The sequence below is a fragment of the Leopardus geoffroyi genome, chromosome A2 (assembly GCF_018350155.1).
Source record: "Leopardus geoffroyi isolate Oge1 chromosome A2, O.geoffroyi_Oge1_pat1.0, whole genome shotgun sequence".
In the NCBI taxonomy this organism is placed as follows: domain Eukaryota; kingdom Metazoa; phylum Chordata; class Mammalia; order Carnivora; family Felidae; genus Leopardus; species Leopardus geoffroyi.
This window is the reverse complement of record NC_059331.1, coordinates 96,704,452-96,726,864: the sequence shown is the minus strand read 5'-3', so window position 1 is coordinate 96,726,864 and position 22,413 is coordinate 96,704,452. Positions and strand designations below refer to the sequence as shown.

Here is a 22,413-nt window from a genome sequence, read left to right as displayed (position 1 = left end):
CATGATCTCATGCTTCGTGGGCTCAGGCCCCGCATTGGACTCTGTGCTGACAGCTAGGAGCCTGGAGCCTGCTTCAGATTCTGTGTCTCGCCCTCTCTCTCTCTCTCTCTCTCTGTCCCTCCCTTGGTCATACACACACACTCTCTCTCTCTCAAAAATAAATAAACATTAAAAATAAAATATAAGTCAGGTTATACCACTCCTCTACTCTGAACCCTCTTGTGGTTTTCCATGTCACCCAAGTTAATGTCCAATGTCCACAACCTACTTTGACGCCCACTACCTCTTGAACCTATTTTACTCCCTCTCTGCTTTATGAAGAACTAATGCAATCTTGATATGTTACCAGTTTCTAGAATATAAAGTTAGTTTTTCAACTAAGACTAACCAGATAGCATACAGTTGCATATCAGAACAAGAAACACATGTCAACTGAAACTAACACTCCTAGTATAGGAGGATAAATAAAGTTCTATCTTGTATTATCCAATAACGTACATCCTGCCAAATCAAACTTAACAGGGACCTTCAGACCTAGAAGGGAAGAACTCACAAAATTGTACTACGGCTTTTTTGGAGGAAAGGGACAGTGTCATCTACTACTTTATACACACATACACACACACACACACACACACACACACACGCCATTTCTTTTTTGTGGTGGGCACTTGTAAAATGTTTAGAGATTTTGAAGTATGTAATACAGTATTGTCTATAATCAGTATGTTATGTGTTAGATCTTAAAAATATATTCATCTTATCATTGCAAGTTTGATCCTTTCAACATCCTCCCAGTTCCCCCAGCCCTTGTTAACCACCATTCTACTCTGTTTCTGCAAGTTTGACTTTTCTATAAGTTCCACATATAAATGATACCATACAATATTTGTCGTTCTTTGGCAGGCTTATCCCACTAAGCATAATGCCCCAAAGTTCCATCCATGTTTTTGTTAATGGCGAGATTTTCTTTTTTCTCATGGCTGAATAATGTTTCATTGTATATATACCACATCTTCTTTATCCATTCATCCACTGACAAACATGTAGGTTGTTTCCATATCTTGGCCATTGTGAATAACGTTGCAATAAACACAGGAATGCAGCTTTCTTTTCAATATCCTATTTTGATTTCCTTTGAACATATACCCAGGAATGGGATTTCTGGATCCTATGGTAGTTGTATTTTTAATTTTTTGAGAAACCTGAATAACATTCTCCATAGTGACTTAATCAATTTGCATTCCCAACAGCAGTGCACAAAGATTTTCTTTTCTCCACATCCTCACCAACACTTGTTACCTCCTCTTTTTGTTGATAGCCGTTTTAATAGGTGCCATTTTAATTGTGGTTTTGATTTGCATTTCCCTAGTAATTAGTAATATTGAACATCTTTCACGTACATGCTTACCATTTGGATGTGGATGTCTTCTTTGGAAAAATATCTGCTAAGTCCTCTGCCTAATTTTAATTAGATATCTGTTTTGTTGTTGTGTGTTATTCTATGACTTCTTTATATATTTTGGACATTAACCCTTTACCCAGTATGTAGTTTGCAAATATTTTCTCTGGTTCTATAGGTTGCCTTTTAATTTTACTAAATTTTTTCTGTACAGAAGCTTTTTAGCTTAATGTAAAATCCCACTTGTTGATTTTTGTTTAGATTCCTTGTGCTTTTGATATCATATCCAAAAACTTATTGCCAAAACCAGTGTCAAGGAGGTTCTTCCCTCTGTTTTCTTCTAGGAGATTTACATACTAGATCTTTCTTACACATAAGTCTTTAATCTATTTCAAGTTAATTTTTATGAGTGGTGTTAAGATAGGGGTACAAACTTTTCTTTTCTATTATCCTCCTTTTATACAATCCTTCCTTCCTCTTTCCCTCCTTTCCCTCCCTCTCTCCCACTCTTTCTTGTTCTTCTTTTTGTCTGTAAATCAAAACCGTGTGTGTGGGGGGGGGGGGGGGCTTTTTAAAGGAGTTTTCCAGTATTTACTTTATGAAAACATTTTTTTTAAGTTTTCTCTAACTTTTAATGAAAGCCAAATGTTAGAAATAGTAATTAAAATGTTTACATTGAAGTAGATTGCTAGATCTGCAGTGTAGCCAAGCCTGGCAGCTTTTGATAAATTAGAATGAACCACACAGCCTGGTCTTTTTTTGCTAAAATGCCACAGTGTCCAGAAAGCAAATCTACCCCACACACCACCGCTGTTTCAGATCAGATGAACTGAGCAAAGAAAATGCCTCTTAACAGGGCAAAATACCCACTGTATCAAAAGAAATTGGAAGATGTTCACAGTGGGAGGGATGGCTTTGGAGAACAGGTAGGTCGGGATTTTGATGTAAAGTTTGATCTTTGGGTTTCTACCAAACTGCCCTTCGTTAGGGGAAGCATCATTCTGGGTCATTCATGCGACTTTCATTATACCTTGATCAGTTTACGTACCACTGACATATTTCAAAAAATAAAAAAGAAAGGGAGAAGAGGAACCTTTTCTAGCTCATTCTCTCTAAGTGCTCTTATGTAAAAAGCTTTACCAGACCCCCAGAAGCACTTGTTTCATATTTTCCTGAGTGGACAAATCTTCTGTAGTCTGGAAGCATAGCATTTTTAAAAGTTTTCACACTTTTTGGTGGCATAAATGTCTGGCAAAATATCCATGGAGACTTCACATAACCCCCATGCAGCAATGCCTTTTTAATGAAATAAAGGAATTGCCAGTGAGCAAATCTTGCTGATTGCCTCCCATATTTAAATCAGGACTTCTGATCAAGCAATAAGTCATTCCACATTTCCTCAGAATTTGTAATATATTTAGAAATTATCATGCAGATCTATGATGCTTAACACTGGCCACACAGAGAGATTATCTGGAGAGTTTTAGAGACCTGGGGAGGACTGAGCATCAGTATTTAATGGAAGCATTCACACATACCCTCCCACTAATTCTAATAGATAGCTGGGCTAAGAACCACTGACTATTGAGGAATTCTGATTTTTAGAATTCAGTATTTTCATTCTTTTTAATTTTTTTTTTCAACGTTTATTTATTTTTGGGACAGAGAGAGACAGAGCATGAACGGGGAGGGGCAGAGAGAGAGGGAGACACAGAATCGGAAACAGGCTCCAGGCTCTGAGCCATCAGCCCAGAGCCCGACGCGGGGCTCAAACTCACGGACCGCGAGATCGTGACCTGGCTGAAGTCGGACGCTTAACCGACTGTGCCACCCAGGCGCCCCCAGTGTTTTCATTCTTAAGGGATTTTCTTTATTGTAGCCCACCAACTTAATCTTCTCACTTGGCCAAATAACTTGTTTTGTATGGTACGGTCAGAAACTTGAGACTTTTGTTTTTCAAGTGATCTTTAGGTATACATGTCATTACTGTGTCTATGGAATGTTCCAAGTTTCTTTAGTGGTAGCCAGGTTCTTCAAAAGAAAGATCTATAACTTGATTGTTTTGGAAATATTCAGTAAGTCCAGGTGTTAACATATAAATAGTTCTCAAGGCCATGTTTAGCACCTTAAAAATCTATCATTAGTTACATTAAAAAAAAAAAAAAAAAGTGGCCAAAGACTCATTCCCAGATATTAGAGAGCTTCTTCTCTTAAGGAAATGCAGTAAGAAAAACATGGATTTTAGTTTGCTTTGCATAAATGTGTGTGTGTGTGTGTGTGTGTGTGTGTGTGATTTAGATTTTCTTTAAAAGAAAAAAAAGCCATATCAGCAACATCCACACTTTTATAAACATGAAAAAATATATAGTCTTATGAAAGTAAGAGTCATACAAATACAATGTGGGTTAATGCTGCTTTTGCTACATTTGTGGCAGATTAATTAAATAAACCCTGCCAATATGTTAATGCTTACGCAAAACAGAAAATGGTTCTTTTCCCCACCAAAATCATAATCCTTTTCAAATTCCATTTGAAAAGCTATAAGAGAAAAAATTTTAAGGCAAAATTTTAATGAAATAAAAGGGTTTTTTTCCTTGTAAGGCTACTACTAAACAAGAAACTCAGTCAAGTTCTTATTCCCTTGTCTGTGCATATGTATTTCCATGCAATAAATAAACCGGATTGTGCAAATCCCCAGAATAGAAATCTCCCAGCATCAAGTGGCTTTTTGCTAAGCGAGGAATAGGTCACATGAAGAACAATTTTTTACAATAAAATGAGTATGTCAATTCTTTTTTAGGAGTCTAGAAGAAAGAATATTTTCCATTGATTTACCAAGAAATCAGCAGTGTATAATCAACACACCAAGTTTCCATTACACAGTAATAAGAGAAAAAAAGGAAATCATGAATGAGGTGAGGCAGTGCCAGAGACAGAAAAGGAAAGGTGACAGTTGTCAGGGTAGTGGGAAGTCCTCTCTAACATTAGCTTTAATTTGTACTCAAGGGTGATTTTTATCTATTTGCCATGAGAGTTGTGCTTTACACTCATGACATGAAGGGCAGCCACCCCCCACACATGATCTTCCACAGTAGATCTTGTAGCTCATACTAAAATTCAAGTCCAGGGTCGTACCTTACCATGATGTTAATTTAGAAAATGGCACTTTAACTATATAATGAAAACTTCCATGTTGCAATATTCAGTCACCATCCCATGGTGAAAAAGCAAACCCTGGAGCCAGAAAGACACAGGTTCAATTTTGTTTTCATAAGTAACTATCTGTATGACTTTGAACAAATCATTTTATCCTTCAGAACTTCACATGCCTTATCTGTAAAATACAGACATGGTGCCCACTTTGTAGAGATAGTACGTCTGTTTCAGGATTAGGAAACTGCCCAGCACATAACTGATACTCAATAAATGGTAGCTACTATTTTTTTATAACTTCTTTAAAGAAAACTAACCTGGTGAATGGCTTATAGAAGGTACTCAACAAAACTAATTAGCTGTTTCTTTTTTTCAAGGTTTATTTATAAGAGAGAGAGTGTGTGCATATGTGTGTGCACAAGTGGGAGAGGGGCAGAGGATTGAAAGCGGGCTCCATGCTGACAATGAAGAGCCCAACGTGGGGCTCAAACCCACAAACAATGAGATCATGACCTGAGCTGAAGTCGGATGCTCAACTGACTGAGCCACCCAGGTGCCCCACTAGTTAGTTGTTTCTTAAACAACCTTTGTCTAAAATATTTATCCTTTCTGAGTCTACCATTTAAATCTAAGTTAAACTTATGAATAACTGACCAGATAAACCATTTTTTAAAAAAATATGAAATCATGTAAGTGTATATTTTGTACATTTACATGATTTCATATTTTTAAAAAAATAAAATATATATTTGATATATAAATCAGTATATATATTTTGATTTATATATATGTTCACAGTATAACATGAGCTATGATGAAATTGAGTTTATGTGGCAGAGCTTGAAAATCAGCAAAAAGATGGGGTGCCTGGGTGGCTCAATCAGTTAAGCATTTGACTCTTGGTTTCAGCTCCAGTCATGATCTCATGGTTCATGGGTTCGAGCACCATATCGGGCTCTTCACTGTCAGCATGGAGCCTGCTTGGGATTCTCTTTCTCTCCCTCCCTGGCTCAGGCATGTGCGCTCTCGCTCTCTCTCTCTCAAAATAAATAAATAAACTTAAAAAAAAAAACAGCAAAAAGAGGTGAATTTCTGACTCTCTCTTCTCTTCCCAGCTATCCCACTGGTCTGTGATATTAGACTAGGCACAAGCAGTCCCCAAAACCAACAAGCAGACAAGAGCTTCAACTTGCATCTAAAAAAGCCACATGAGGGAGGTGCCCACAGGTGGCTGAAAGCCTGGAACTGGAAAGAGTAATCATGATGACCAGACAGACAGAGAAAGAGAAGAGAGGGAGAGAAAATTAGGAAACAGGGAGAAGGGGAACTGACTGAAGCAGCTAATAGGTACCCTTCTCATTCTGGATGCCTATTTTTAAAATTTTGTTATGGTAAAATAAAACACAGAAAGAAAAACTCACACAAATTCATAGGTTAGTGAATTATTATAAGGTGAACACCCTGTAACCACCACCCAGGTCAAGAAAGAGAACTTTGCTAACATCCTTGAAGGACCTCCCTCTATTCCATTCCAGTCTCTCAGCGCCTCTCTCTTCCCAGATGTAAGCACCAACCTGACTAGCATCATAACCGTTCCTCCTCTGTTTCTTCATTTTTTTTATTACCCAAGAGTGTACCTCCAACACTCTAGTTAAGACTTGCTGTTTTAAAAAAATGGTATCTCTTTTAAGTCATTTTTATTCTAGAGATTTCCTCTCTACCCATGTCTTTTCTTTGCAGTTTATCTGCTGAAGAGCCCAGGACATTTGACCTGTAAATATTCCCACGGTCTGAGTTTTGCTGATTGCACGCTCATACTGTAATTCAGCATTTCCTCCGTCCCCTTGTATTTCCTGCAAATTGGCAGCTGGATCCAGAGGCTTGGTCAGTCTCCGGTTCCATACCTTTGGCAAGTCCATAGGTAGTGATGTATTCTTTCAGCGGGAGGCACATGATCTAGCTCTTTATGTGATGTTAGTAACCTTTGATGCTTGATGCCTAGATACATTAATTGATTAGGGATTGGAAGATGGTGATATTCTTCTAATTTTATCATTTCTTTTACATTTACATGGCTGAAATACTTATATAAAGAGATACTGCTTTTATCTACTTTAGATTACTCAGTATAATTCATACAGAAAAGACAGGATAATTGCTTGATTCTTTCATCTTATTTACCAGTGTTCAAAATAATTAATTGCTTCTTTATCATCATTTAAAGGTGACTGATTAGAGGTTTTGTTCATATCACTATGAACTCATGAATTTAAACATATTTGATGGTTCAGCTGTTTTTATCAGACTGCTCCCCATGTGTACCAAGCTACCCTCCAGTGTTTTAAAGGCAATGATTGATACCAAATTCTAGATAAGTATCTATTTCTTACACCTTTATTTGTATGTACCATCAGAAAGTTGGAGTTGGGTAGATTTTCTAATCCCTGAAAACACCACTTTGCTAAAACCTAGTTTTAGGAACCTATTACATTTGTGCTAAATAAAACGACAACACACCCAAATACTGGAAAACATAAAATATTACAAATTCACTCTAAGCCGATCACTTTACTCTCTAAAAAATATACATAATTTTCAACTTTACCAAAGTAAATACATAAATCCATTATTAATTAATTAATTAATCAATCAATCTTAGAGCCTGGGAGTCATGGAAATAGAAATATGAGCCACTCAACCAGCAGAGGGAGTACAAGTTATCTGATGAATCCAGTCTCCCAAACTCTGCTTTCCTATTGGTGAAGTCACTGATAATGTTTTGGAGAGAAGGAAGATACCAGCAACAAGACAGGACATATCTGTACTTCTCTGTTGTCTGTTGGATGCAGAAAAACAACACTGATTCTTAATGAAGGGAAAATACAACAGTAAGGGGAAAAAAGTATTCCCATGAATTTCGTCAGTCTTCTTTGCTCAGAATTTAATATGTCATTGTCCATAGCCTGACTGACAACTGTCTTGGTGGATAAGAAAGGAGAAAGATATGATTACATCACTCTCTGTAAATTTAAAAACCAGAGGCATCCAGAGGTGATATGAATTGTCTATAGTCACATCAATTCAGAAGTAGAGGCAAAATTAGTATAAATCATCCAAGTCCCATTCTAACTTTTCACACGGGACCTTAGTCAATGACAACTATTTTAAAGGGAAAAGAAGTTACGAAAGTATTTTTGCAGTTTTTCTATTTGCCTTTGCTAATAATGATCCAGTCAAGAAAGAATAAGAGCTCAAGAATATAGAACACCCGAGCACTCCCTGATTTCTTTGCAAATTTTCCTCTAGGGTTGGTGCTTTAATTTCTAATCAGTCTGAGTCAATAACGTATGGTTGTCAGTGCCATTGTTGACTCTCACAATTTCTTGTCTCAATCCCATAGTTCCTAAAGCTTAGGGCTTAGGGTCACTGACAGGGGTTTTGGTTTGGAGCTTTCTATGTTTACACAATAGGGCAAGTCAATATCTCTCCTGTATCAGTGAATTCTGGACTAAACTGATCTATTAAGCATTGTAGACAAATGAAGACCTTTAGGGGTAGAAAGAGGGCTCCCTGGAAATCTCCTCTGCTTTTACATTTCATTAAATCCACAGACTCCCACTTGCTCCCCACAGAGATCTGAATGCAGCTGAATAAGAAAGGAAGAAAAGTCTCATGAGAAGAATGGAATGCTCTTACAATATTTTTAGGCTCCAATGTATACTGAATTCCATTCACACGGTCCTGCAGGAGGTTTGGCCCATCTTCACAGAGCATGCCACAACTCCTGCTTATTGCAACAGATATGTACATTTCTCAAGGACTGACAATAATTAAAGAAAAAACAAACTGGGAGGTTCTTTGCATAGGATTGTTGAGGCAAGCTTTCCCTTTTTCTTTTGTTGATTACTGTTCTATAAAAAGGATGATGAACTGGTGTTGGAAAGTTCAAATTTTTCTCCAACTTGTTGGACTCCTAATTGTGTACCTGATTCAAACCAGTTTTGGAGATAACGGGGTTACCTCTAACTTTCCAAGAAGCTAATAAAAAGACCAAGAAGTTTTTGAAAAATCTATGATTATTTTTAAAGAAATAAAATCAATATGGAAATAAACTTTTTATGAGAAACATGAAAAATTTTCCTTGGAGACACAGGTTGAATAAATGAGGACTTTTGATGGTGGCCACAAATGAATGAGTTCAGTTTTTGCTTTCATTGAACTCAAAGGGTGCACGTTTCTACTTGCATGTTCATTTGCTTTTATTCTGTGAATCTAATCTGTCTATCCCACATCAACAGACAGAAGGGACTCTTGAAGTCTGTTCCTTCTCAGCCCAGGAGCCTTCAACATAGAGGCAAGACTTTAATGACTTCTAAGTGTTCCAAAACACCCAAATCTGTGCTAAGCTTCTTTAGCTATGTGAAATACTGAGTTAATGAAGGCAGGGTCATTGATTCAGATATATATACGATGACTCTGCAAATCTTGTCCTCCTAGGCATCAAATAAACACATTATTACCAAACATATCTATCCCCATTGACATTATAAATCCATTACTCACTAAGAGGAGAGGGTAGGTAGATATGGATGGAGGCAGACTGTACTAAACTTTTCTCAGCCATTTTATAGCTGTGTGAACTTATGTAGATTTCTTCAAGCTTCTATTTCCTCACTATAAAATAGGAATAATAATAGCAGCTACCTCATACAGTTGTTGTAAGGATTTAATAGATTATTCATGTTATGTGTATAATGCAATGGCGAGTAATAAAAAATGCTCAACAAATGTTATTTTAATTTCAATTTAATGCTGTTGGTATTGCTGTTGTTATTATTGTTATTGCTGTTGGACATTTTAAAGCACAAATTCCATGATGCTCACTGCACGTATGTGTTACAGCTTAAGTTCCTTTGGCATTGGTACATATTGGCTTTAAAACTCAGACACACAAAATATATAGAATCCAGACAAGCCAACACACCTTCATGAAAGCACAAAAGAGGCAGTAAACCTCTACTCTCAGCACCACTTCACACATCACACACTTAAATCAATTAACACAGCTGACCAGAAAGTAACTCATTGGTGCTCACTGTGACTTTTCAATCTGCTGAGGATGTCTTCTAGTGATGAAGCTTAAACAGATGTTTAGTAATGAAGGGTGTGGGTATAATTATAGACATGAAAAATATGGTCTCCTCTCCTAAAAAATCCAGAGTGCAGTCATTTCTCTATTTTTGCTTTTTGGAAGAAAATAAGAAATGAATTAAAAGAGTTTTCTGTTTTGTTTTCATTTTTCCTCTTTTTAAAATAAAACATGTCATTAGTTCTACACTGCAGAAGTCCAACAAAGGAGTGAATAATTCCCTGATGGGTTAGAGAAATATCAATATCTATTTAAGATCATCCCCATACCAATTTCAAGTGCACATCTATTCAACTTAAATGCAGTCAATAATTGTTTACTCCTCTTGAGCTTGTGTGTGTAGCCTGAGAAGTATATCTTTAAGATAGATGGAAAAAGAGAATGTTCCAAGTACTTGTTTACACGTTAGTAGATGCAATGACAAAAAGGGAACAGTCAGGAATAATACTAAAAACACCAATTTCTAGGGACACCTGGGTGGCTCACTTGGTTAAGCATCAGACTCTTGGTTTCAGCTCAAGGTCATGATCTCATGGTCATGAGATTGAACCTTGCATTGGGCTCTCTGCTGGGAATGGAACCTGCTTAAAATTCTCTCTCTCCCTCTTCCCCTGACCCTCCCCAGCTCTCTCTCATTCTCAAAAAACAAAAACAAACAAAAAACAAAAACAAACAAAATTCCTAGACAACTCCTCTAAGTGATTCTGATTCAGTAAGAATGATGTCGGATTTAGGAATCCCTGTTTTCAACACCTGTTCTGGTGATTTTTATGATCTGCCACATCAGGGACATTGATCATCTGTTTTTTCTACATGCCTGACATCTCTTCCTTCTTCTGATAAAAACACCTCAATTTTCCTTTTAGAAAGCACTCCTCCCCAGCTCTCTGCTCATGTGGGTGGTTGGGGCTGATTCCACCACCAGCTCCATAGTGGGCCTTGGTCCCAGGCCTGTTCAATCATTGTAATCAATCATTATCTCTGGTCACACTGATTGGTTCAAAGATTGGTGTGAAACCGAATCCTGGGATGTTGAAACCATTGGAAAGAGGAGCTCTCTTTCCTCTGGGTTTTGGAAAACGTAGCTACCTGAAAAAGAAGCTAACAGTGAGATGGAATAAATGGAAAAAGGAAAGCAGAGAGATTGATACACAGAGAGAAAATAGGAAAATGAGAATGAATACCTAGATGATTTCCTTTAGATTCACACATTCAGGCAATTTTTGTTTGTTTTGAGGGAAAAAAAAACACAACCTATAATGACAGCAATCAAAGGAACAAAATGGAGACATAACTCAAAGTTTAAAAATTCAGATGGAAATGTAAAAGACTTAAGCTACATGACCCATTAATGACTATTTTCTAAGGGTTTATTAAATTAGGCATAGGAAACTATGGTGGTCAGATATACAATATAAGAATGAGTGTACTGTGGGTTCTTCATAAATATTTTTTTAAGTTTATTTACTTATTTAAGTAATCTCTACACCAACGTGGTGCTCAAACTCATGATCTGGAGATCAAGAGTTGCATGCTCCTACAATTGAGCCAGCCAGGTGCCCCAAGACTGTATTGTGGTTTTTATAGAGTTTTTAAAATAAGAAAAGTGCATTTAAAATGAAATGGCACAATACAGGTATAATTGTGTTTAAAATACATCCCCACCAGGGCGCCTGGGTGGCTCAGTCGGTTAAGTGTCCGACTTCAGCTCAGGTCACGATCTCGCGGTCCGTGAGTTTGAGCCCCGCGTCCGGCTCTGGGCTGATGGCTCAGAGCCTGGAGCCTGCTTCCGATTCTGTGTCTCCCTCTCTCTCTGCCCCTCCCCCATTCATGCTCTGTCTCTCTCTGTCCCCAAAATAAATAAACATTAAAAAAAAAATTTTAAATACATCTCCACCAAATGTACCCAATAACAAAGTTCCCAAATACATGAAGCAAAAGCAGATAGAAATGAAAAGAGAAAAACGCAGTTTAACAATAATAATTGGAGATTGTAATACCCACTTAAATAATAAATAAAACAAATAGATAAAAGATCAACAAGGAAAGAGAAGACTTAATGCTGTACACCAAACAGAACTAACATAATCTCCAGAACAATCTATACAACAATAGAATACACATTATTCTCAAGTACACATGATATTCTCCAGTATAGACCATATGTTAGGCCACAAAATAAATCTAAATAATTTCAAAGGATTGAAATAATCCAAAGTATGATCTCCAACCACAATAAATTGAAATTAGAAATTAGTAACAGAAGAAAATCTGGGAAATTCACAAATATGTGGAAATTAAATAACACACTGCTAAATAATCAATAGGTAAAAGACTAAACCAAAAGAAAAATTAAAATACTTTGAAGTGAATGAAAATGAAAACAGAACATACCAAAATTGATGAACAGCAGCTCAAGCAGTGCTAAGAAATTTACAGCAATAAGGGCTCCTGGGTGGCTCAGTAGGTTAAGCATACAACTTCAGCTCAGGTCATGATCTCACAGTTCATGAGTCTGAGCCCCACATCGGGCTCTGTGCTGACAGTTCAGAGCCTGGAGCCTGCTTAGGATTCTCTCTCTCTCCCTGTCTCTCTGTCTCTCTCTGTCTCTCTCTCTCTGCCCCTCCTTCATTCATGCTCTGTCTCTGTCTCTCAAAAATAAATAAATGTTGGGGCGCCTGGGTGGCTCAGTCGGTTAAGCGTCCGACTTCAGCTCAGGTCACGATCTCACGGTCGGTGAGTCCGTGAGTTCGAGCCCCGCGTCGGGCTCTGGGCTGATGGCTCAGAGCCTGGAGCCTGCTTCCAATTCTGTGTCTCCCTCTCTCTCTGCCCCTCCCCCGTTCGTGCTCTGTCTCTCTCTGTCTCAAAAATAAATAAACGTTAAAAAAAAAAGAATTAAAAAACATAAATAAATAAATGTTTAAAAACTTTAAAAATAAAAGAAGTTTATAGCAATAAACATTTGTTTAAAGAGAAGAAAAGAATAGGGCGTTGGGTGGCTCAGTCAGTTGATCATCTGGCTCTTGATTTCAGCTCAAGTCAGATCTCACAGTTCATAAGATCAAGTCCTGTGTCAGGCTCCTCACTGACAAATGGAGCCTTGAGATGCTCTCTCTTCCTCTCTCTCTCTCCTTCACCTACTCATGTTCTCTCTCTCTCTCTCTCTCTCTCAAAATAAATAAACATTTTTTAAAAAAGAAATTATCAAATCAGTAACCTAACTTTCCACTTCAAGAAACTCAAAACAAACTAAGTGAAAACAGAAGGAAAAAAAATAATGATTAGAGCAAGAATAAATGAAATAAAGAATATAAATACAATAAATAAAATCAGTGAAAGTTTGTTCTTTGGAAACATCACAAAAATTGGAAAACCTTTAGTCAAACTACTAAAAAAAAAGACTATGATAACTAAAATAAGATTTAAAATAGTGATTAGTTTCTGATCTATAGAAATAGGAAGAATTATAAGGGAATACTGTGAATTATTGTATGTCAACAAATTAGATAATCCAGTTGAGATGAACAAATACCTCAAAGGGTACAAACTACTAAAACTGACTCAAGAAGAAATAGAAAGTATGAATAGATCTATAACAAGTAGAGATTGAATTAGAACTCAAAAAATATCTCACAAAGAAAAGCCCATGCCCAGATAGTTTCACTGGTGAGTTCTGCCAAACCTGAAGAAGAATTATCACCAATATTTCACAAATTCTTTTAAAAAATAAGAAATTTTCCAAATTAATTCTACGAGGTCAACATTACTCTGCTACGAAAACCAGAGAAAACTTCAGGAGGAAACAAAAAATTCTGCAACAAAAATACCAGCAAACTGCATCCAGCAACATGTAAGATTATACACCATAACCAAGTAAAATGGATCCCAGTGATGCAAGATTGGCTCAGCATATAAAAATCAATCAACACAATGCATCATACTAATAGAAGAAAGGACAAAACCACATAATTATCTCAAATGATAAAAAAGTATTTGGCAGCGTTCAACACTCTTTAAGGATTAAAAAAAAAAAAACTCAAAAACTTAGAAATAGAAGGCAGCTTCCCCAACCTGATAAAGAGCATCTGTGAAAAATCCACAGCTAATATCATACTTAGTGGTGAAATCATTTCTCTAGACCTTAACTCCCTCATACAATACATTGAAAATGCTACAAGTCCTGGAGTTTTCTACGTCCATATTTCAGATTTTATTCTGATTTTGATGAGAAGTCATCAGAGGAATTTCAAGCAAAAGAAGGTTATGATTTGATTTTTATTTTTAAAAAGTACTGTTGTTACCACATATCTATTCCACTTAGATTCCATTTGTACTGGGAGTAGAGAATAGGAAGGAGCCTTGGTATGGTTAGCAGATTATGTAAGTAGTCCAGAAGAGAGATTCTGGTGACTTGGAGGAAAGTGTAGTGGTGGAAACAGAGAAAAGTGGAAGTTTTCAGAATACTTTTAGAGGTAAAGTAAGTCAGTGGGATTTGCTAAGTGTTCAGATATGAAGATGAATGAGAAAAGGAGAATCAATGTTGACTCCTAGATTTTTGGCTTCAGCCACTGGGTATATGGTGATGCCATATACTGAAAAGAAGATCCAGGGACACCTGGGTGGCTCAGTCGGTTAAACATCCAACTTCAGCTCAGGTCATGATATCGCAGTTTGTGAGTTTGAGACCCATGTCAGGCTCTGTGCTGGCAGCTCGGAGCCTGGAGCCTGCTTCAGATTCTGTGTCTCTGTCTTTCTCTGCCCTTCCCCCATTCACATTCTGTCTCTTTCTCTCTAAAAAATAAACATTAAAAAAAGAAAAGAAAAGAAAAAGATCCAGTGGGGTTAGATTTGGGAAAGAAAGATAAAAGTTTTATTTGGCATACATTAAATTGGAGAGGACTGTTTAAAATTAATGTGGAGATGTCTGATAGGACTTGGGTATATTCTTGGGAGCTCAGAAGAGAAGTTGGAGCTGAACATAAAGATTTGGAATTCATCAGCATACAAGTGGTATTTAAAGCCATGGGATTAAATGAGGTTTATTTTAAAAACTATTTAAATAGAGCAAAGAAGGGAGACCAAGATAGAGCCCTGAATTGCTCATACCTATAGCATTGAGACACAGAAGACAGAGCTCAGAAAGGAGACTAAGGAAAGCAGCCAGTGAGATAGAGGAAAACCAGGAGACTATGTTGTCATGGACTCCAAGAAAAATAACTGTCTCAAGAACGAAGATGAATAATTTCTAGGGATCTGCTGTACAACATTGTGTCTATATGTAGGCACAATACCCTATAAATAACAATATTTATATAATATAAATAACAATACCCTATCATATACTTTCAAAATCAGTTAAGAGAGTAGATCTAGTGTTAAGTGTTCTTACCACAGTAAATTTTCTTAACAAATAAATCTTTTTTAGAAAATAAGAAAGAAGTAGTGATCAACTTTGTTGAATACTGCTGAAGGGGCAAGCAAAAAAGGAATGATAGAATGGCCATTAATGTTTGAAATACAGTGATTATTAATAATCTTGACAATCATGAAGTCAATGAAGTTATAGGGACAGATGTACTATTGAGGTTGGTTAAGAGAGAATGTGAGTTGAAAAAGTAAGGGCAGCAATTATAGATAAATCTGAGGAATATTTTAATGAAGAGGCATAGAGAAATGGAGCAGAAATTCAAAGGATAGGATCTGAGAGCAAATAATTACAGAAACTAAGTCACTGGCAAGGATCTGGAACACCATGAAAGTCTTTAGCAGGTTGTCTTTTGACCTGGGCCAAGCCACATCATCCACAGTACAGAGAAGGAAGTTGAAGAGGAGTCATGAGGCAAGTTTTCATGGGAGAAAATGAAGAATTTCCTGTCTAAATGTTTCTGCTTTCCTGGTAAATATAAGCTTATAGTGAGCTGTGAAGGTAGTGGAGAGACCAAGTAATATAAGAGTGTCAAAGAGAAGGAGTGAAATTATCACTTGGGAATTACAACAGACTGAATTGTGTCTCCCCCCATTTTTTTTTTTATATTAGAGAGAGGGAGAGACAGACAGCATGAGCAGGGAGAGGGGCAGAAGAGGAGAGAGAGAGAATTTTAAGCAGGTTCCACACTCAGCACAGGGCCCAACACAGAGCTTGATCCCACAACCCTGGGATCATGACCTGAGCAGAAATCAAGAGTCAGATCCTCAACCAACTGAGCCACCCAGGCACCCCACCACCGCCCTCCAAATTTTTATGTTGCAGCCCTAACCATCAATGTGATTGCATTGGAGATAGTATCTTTAGGAGCTAATTAAGGTTAAATGAGGCCATAAAGGTGAGGCCCTAACGTGATCAGACTATGGTTTTGTAAGAAGAGGAGGAAGGAGAGAGAGAGTGAGAAAGAGGGAGAAAATCTCTGCCATGTGAGGACATAGCAAGAAAATGGCCATCTGCAATCCAGGAAGAATGCCCTCACCAGAAACTGGAATAAGCCAGCATTGATCTTAGACTTCCTGCCTCCAAAACTGTGAGAAATAAATTTCTGTTGTTTAAGCCATCCAGTCTATGTTATTTTTTTATGGCAGCCTGAGCCAGAATGTAAGATGGTAAAAATATTATTAAAGTTGAGTAAGATTCTGGACATGATGAGTGCCCAGCTGAGATTTGTAGCTATGGAACTTAAAGAGAGACCAGACACACAGTTGTGGTTTTGTTTTTGTTTTTGTTTTTGTTTTTGTTTTCGTTTTTGTTTTCCCCAAGCCATTTCAGCTGCTCAGATGCCGGCACAGTGTCAGTAGACAAATGGGTTTAACCCAGGTCATGATTTGGGCAAGTCCTGCCAAGAGAATACAGAAAATTAAGGGTATTCATAAGACAATGTTTAGGTGAGATGAGACAAATAATATTGATGATGACAACTTTAGAAATAAAGTCCTTCTGCCTCCTCTCTGATATGAAGATGAGCTTCCTTAAGAAAGATTAGGCTAGATATTCTTTACCCATGTTTGCAGTGCAGTATATAAAATTTCGAACCCTTTTCATTCATATGTGGATCCTGAGAAACTCAACAGAAGACCAGTGGGGAGGAGAAGGGGGAAAAAAAAAGTTACAGAGAAGGAAGGAGGCAAACCATAAGAGACTCTTAAATACTGAGAATAAACTGAGGGTTGATAAGGGTCGGGGGAGGGGAAAGTGGGTGATGGACATTGAGGAGGGCACCTGTTGGGATGAGCACTGCGTGTTGTGTGGAAACCAATTTGACAATAAATTTCATATTAAAAAATTAAAAATAAAAAATAAAATAAAATTTCAAACCCACTGCTATATCAGTATCAAATGATGACACTACAACTGGTAGTGCATTGCTTTTAAATAATCATTGATGCAATTCATGTGTATTTTGTACCGTAAACTTCCTAATAAACTGGAGATCCATGTAGACAAGAGTCAAGTGAGTACATGTTTGTTTAAGAAAGTCTTTCAGAATAGAATTTAGGGTAATTCTATCTCTCCTAACCCATTAGATTTTTCATTTCTAACACTTTTTTCCCTCAGAGGCTAATATGTTTGATCTCAGACTGATATTGGTATGCATAAGAGGAAGTGAAATTTTACAGATGAAATTTTGCTTTGGAAATTAAACTATGTTCCAGTCTTCCTTCCTGTCCAATTTTGAGCTAAAATCCTGCAAACAAAAACCATTTCTAGACTCCATGAATGCCCTAATCCTAAATTCTTCCTGAATTGTGAAGTGGAAAATTAAATCATTTTTGTTGGAATACTCCCTGTTCAATGGGTCCAGATCAGCACTCAGATGATGTCAGCAAATGTTACATTTTTTTCCAATTATGAAATGAATTATGGGGCGCTAGCTAACCACAGTCAGTCATTAAATAAAGCTATTTTTGCTGATACATTGTTGTCCTGCCAGAAAACACAGGTGTTTTGTTTTTAAAGAAGTTTTTAAAAATTGCTGTAAGAAAAGATTGCATTAACAATCCTTCAGCACAAGCAATATAGGAGCATAAATAAGAAGGTGCTATTTGTAGAGAGTTTGTGTGGCAAGGGTAGAGATTGTGTTTTCACATACGAAATAAAGAGTTGCTTTATGTCCAAGGAATTGAAACATTTGGGCTATGATGTATGAAGACAGTGATATATGACCATGCATATTTAAACACATCTATACACAGAGTCTTAAGAGTTGAATGAAAGGCACCTTATAAACATGAATTATTATTGTGAACAAACTTTCTTGCACTGGTATTTTTAAAGAATGTTAGTTCATTCATTCTTTGACGATTCCCAAAGGTTTTAAACTCATAGTCTCAAAAATGACGGCATGTACATCTGTCAATATCAAACATGTACTTGTTAATAGAAGACCTAGAGCTGTGCTTTCACTTGGAGGCAGTTCCTTGAAAACAAATGAGCATAAAATATTTTAATTGGTCCAGTAGTCATAATGATGATTTTTAATCATTTTGCATTTTCAGTAATAGCCTTACACTTACTCATTTTCTTCCTCTCTTTCAATCAACTGTCTTCAATTTACATATCTTCAAATCATTCCTAAACTAAGCAGCTGCTTTCAGTTGATTCATGTAGGAATTTGATTATCTCATCCAAACAATGACATCTTGGATCATGCATTAATGGCATGCTTATGGAATGAAGCAGTTTTCTGTTTCAAAATGACTTTTTTTTTCCTCTGTGTGTGGAAAAGAGTATAAATGGTACCTGTCTATAATCCTCAGAACTCAAAAACTAATGCAACAATCAACTTCTCATCTGGGTTAAAACTATGTTTAAAAAGAACAATGATTGGGGTGCCTGGGTGGCTTAGTCAGTTGAGTGTCCAACTCTTGATTTTGGTTCACGTCATGATTCCAGGGTCATGGGATTGAGCCCCATGTTGGGCTTCATGCTGGGTGTGGAGTCTGCTTAAGATTCTCTCTCTCTTCCCCCCTGTCCCTCTCCCCCACTTGTGCACACACTCTCTCTAAAATAAATTTTACAAAAAGAACAGTGATCTATTGACAAACATACCTTAATAAACTGTTGTTGGAAATAAATCATAGCGTTTAAGTGTTGAAAATGGCATTTTAAATATATTCTAAAATTCATTTCCAAGAACTAAATTGCCCAGGTTTTATTTCAAAGTTCCTAAATTCTTTTATTTCAGACTTTAGAAAAATCTCCTCAAAATAATTATGGACATCTCACCTTTGAATACTGATATAAATCAAGATTCTTAAAATTTTCAAGAATGTCTTAAAAACATATTTTAATCAACAGTCCATTTAGAATTTCACTAATTATTCACAAATATGTGGAATTCCCTTGGGGTACAAAAACAGTTTTTAAAACTACTGAAAGACTTAAATTATTTATGAAGCCACTTTTGCCCACACAAAATCGAATGATTCAGTAACTATGAGTTATTGTTCAACTAAATGTTAAGGACAATTTATAAAATGAGAGAACTCAGACCAATGATCACATTTTATACTCTTAGAGACATGATTTTTAAAAACATTGTATCTATGAACATATAACTCCTACATCACTTCATTCATTCAATTTTAAATGTGGCAAATCCTATTATCCAGGGTAATTGGCAATACATTGTTCTTAATCAAATGTTCAGGTTAAATGGTTGGTTCAACGAAAATTTTATACAAAAATATAGCATATAACTAGATACATAATACATATATAACATATATATGCACATGTATAGAACAACTTTCAAAGTTCAGTGCCCAGGTGAGCCACTAAAACTCACTTAACCACAAACAGTGGTTAAACATCATCACCATAGCATTCTAGAACTTAATTACATGTATGACATTTCCAAGGAAAAAAGCATATATAAGTTTTGTCTGCAATGACTAAAACTTTGTTCATAGATAGAAGACCTTCCTTATCCCCTGTTACACTTGCTACCCCTGACCCACAGCAGGCAATAAGGACTGCATTCCCATAGTTTTACCCAATGATGGTAGCCTCTGTGATCTGATGGTCCAGTTGAGGAGATATAGAGGCTAAGGGTAAACTCCTGGAGGCTGAAGAGCTATGATGGAGTGACCAGAAGTCTTCCTAAAAATTCTAGGGAGATTTGGGTGGGGGACACACACAGAACACTTAACTACCTAAAGATAAATTTGCAAGCTGATAAAGGGTGAAATTATTCACATAGCAAAAGAATTACAGTGGGTCCCAGGAACATTTGAAGAAATACATTTTCAAGTGTTTGGTTATAACTCTTTAATTAACAAAGGAAGACATTAAAAGCAAAAATTTTATAACATACTGCTGATTTCCAGATGTAGAAGTTGAAATATTTTTTTTTAAGATGGTGAAAGTTATTCTTTATTTTTTTCAAAATTTGTAAGAGAATATGTTTCAGGTGTTATTTTTCAGCTTTCTTTTCGTTTTAATTTTTTTCTTCCAAGATTTTATTTAAATTCAAGTTAGTTAACATATATTGTAACATATAGTGTTGGCTTCAGGATTAAAATTCAGTGATTCATCACTTACATTTAACACCCAGTGCTCCTCCCTAAGGTCCATCACTCATCTAGCCCGTCTCCCATCCACCTCCCTGTCAGCAACCCACATATTCATTTTTTAAAATATAAAATTATTAACCACTGTTCACCACTATTTACAATAAACAATATATAGTTGGATAGCATTTTAGTCACGACAAAGTTATGTTTTTCCAGGCTTCCTTTGAACCAGTCACCCAAACACTGAAAAGATTGAGCCTTACATGTAAAGAATGAGTTGTGTGTAAAGAAAAACATGCAAATTGATAGTTTAGATTACCAAAGTCTGTTTACCCATTTACTCCAGCAGGTCCTAAATTGCCAACATCTCTAACCATCTGGTTAGGTTTCCATGAACAAAGTCTTACACATTAACCTTTTAGTCAATAGAGTACAGATTTTTCCAACTGCCTGTAAAGGAAAGCTTTGCTAGAGGAAACCTTTAGATGTCCATTTAACTAAGTCCTGCTTGGCTAATGAATACACACCAGGATTTGTCTAGTTTTCTCATCTAGGTGGGGAGATGGTTGATACTGATAAAAATTTTCCTGTTAAGAGTTTTGCAAATGGCATTAAATGACAATAGATATACATATGGATTCTGATATGGCTGTTTTGAAATTGTCCAATTGGAATTGTCTAAGTTGTTTACAATACATTTAAATTGTTCAATTAATGACAGAATCATCTATTTAATTTAAAATGTTAAATTAAAATATTAATTTAAATTAATTCTAATTTAATTTAAATAATTTAATATAATGTAAATTTTAAATAATTTAATATTAAAATATTAATCTAAAATATTAAAATATAGTTTAAAATATTAAATATTATTTTAATTAAATCAAAATATTTAATTTAAAATATTAAGTGGTTTATTTCATGGGTTGCTTAGAATGATGGCCTTCCAGAAACACAGGTTTATCCATGGTTGTGAAATGGTGTTTTTGTTTTTCTTTTGGTGAAAGTTAAAAAAAGAAAACCATTTATGTAGGTATTTTATGTGTATGCACACGAGAAAACAAACAAAAAAATCTCAGACTGGTCATTAGACATTTATGAGTTAACCAGAAATTCTGATTGAGTAATGACTATGGAGATCTTCCCCCAACTTTTAGAAAAGCTATTCTCTAATGCAAAGGAAATAGTATACCATGATATCAAATGTTCTTTCCTGATAAAGGAAGCAACTAAGAAAGCCTTATTTATTTGTTCAAAGCTACCAGTGCTGTAGATAAAACCCCAACTTCCTCAATACTACTTCAAAACAAACATATCAAATTTGATTCTCATTAGAATGTGGTTATTTCTTCACACTAATAAATCAAAAACCAAGACACAGATTTTATATATATGTGTGCATATATATGTATATATATAATTCTATAATATAATTGCATATATAGTTGCAAACAATTATTGAGCTTCATTTTCTGTACAAGAATGCCAAATTAGTCTCCTTTCATAAAAAGGGATTGCAATCTGACAACACTTCATATTTTTGCCCCTTTTGCCAGTACCAAGTCTGCCCCATCTGAATCTTTCCATTTCTTGAGAAGTATTAATTCTCCACTACTGTCTGCAGCACCGATTATTCATGTGAGATCTAGACCTCTGGCAAAACCTCTTGGTTTGCCAGCAGTAGCTCTTTCCTTTGATTTGCTATCAGATTCACTGACAGATAAAGATTTCCTTTTTGTACCATCTTTTTCTTTACCAGCTCTTTGAGAATTAAGAAATATTTCTGTTAACTCCAGACAACGTAATTTTTCTTCAGGTTGCCAATATTGTCAGCATGTGTATTACCTTCCACTTCAGGAAGTACTCCTCTGCTTTCCCAGTCACTATGCATCAGTCACGTGCTCTTTCCACCACAAATTCTTTAGGCTCTGCCTCTGACTTTTTTACCCTTTCCATTCAGGTTCTTTCCTTTGCAATGTAGTTTTGTCAGAGGCCATTTTTTTTTAATGTTTATTTATTTTTGAGCGAGAGAGACAGAGTGCAAGTGGGGGAGGGGCAGAGAGAGAGGAAGACACAGAATCTGAAGCAGGCTCCAGGCTCTGAGCTGTCAGCACAGAGCCTGACGCAGGGCTCGAACCCACAAACAGTGAGATCATGACCTGATCCAAAGTCGGATGCTCAACCGACTGAGCCACCCAGGTGC

General features: G+C 36.3%; 1 long non-coding RNA gene and 1 pseudogene across 3 annotated transcripts in view; one reads left to right on the top strand and one right to left on the bottom strand.

Annotated features, from left to right (window-relative positions):
• Positions 1-22,413, top strand: part of LOC123606427 — a 163,797-nt gene that overhangs the window by 41,306 nt on the left and 100,078 nt on the right. The window lies entirely within an intron of this gene.
• On the bottom strand, positions 21,666-22,207 carry LOC123606426 (annotated as a pseudogene).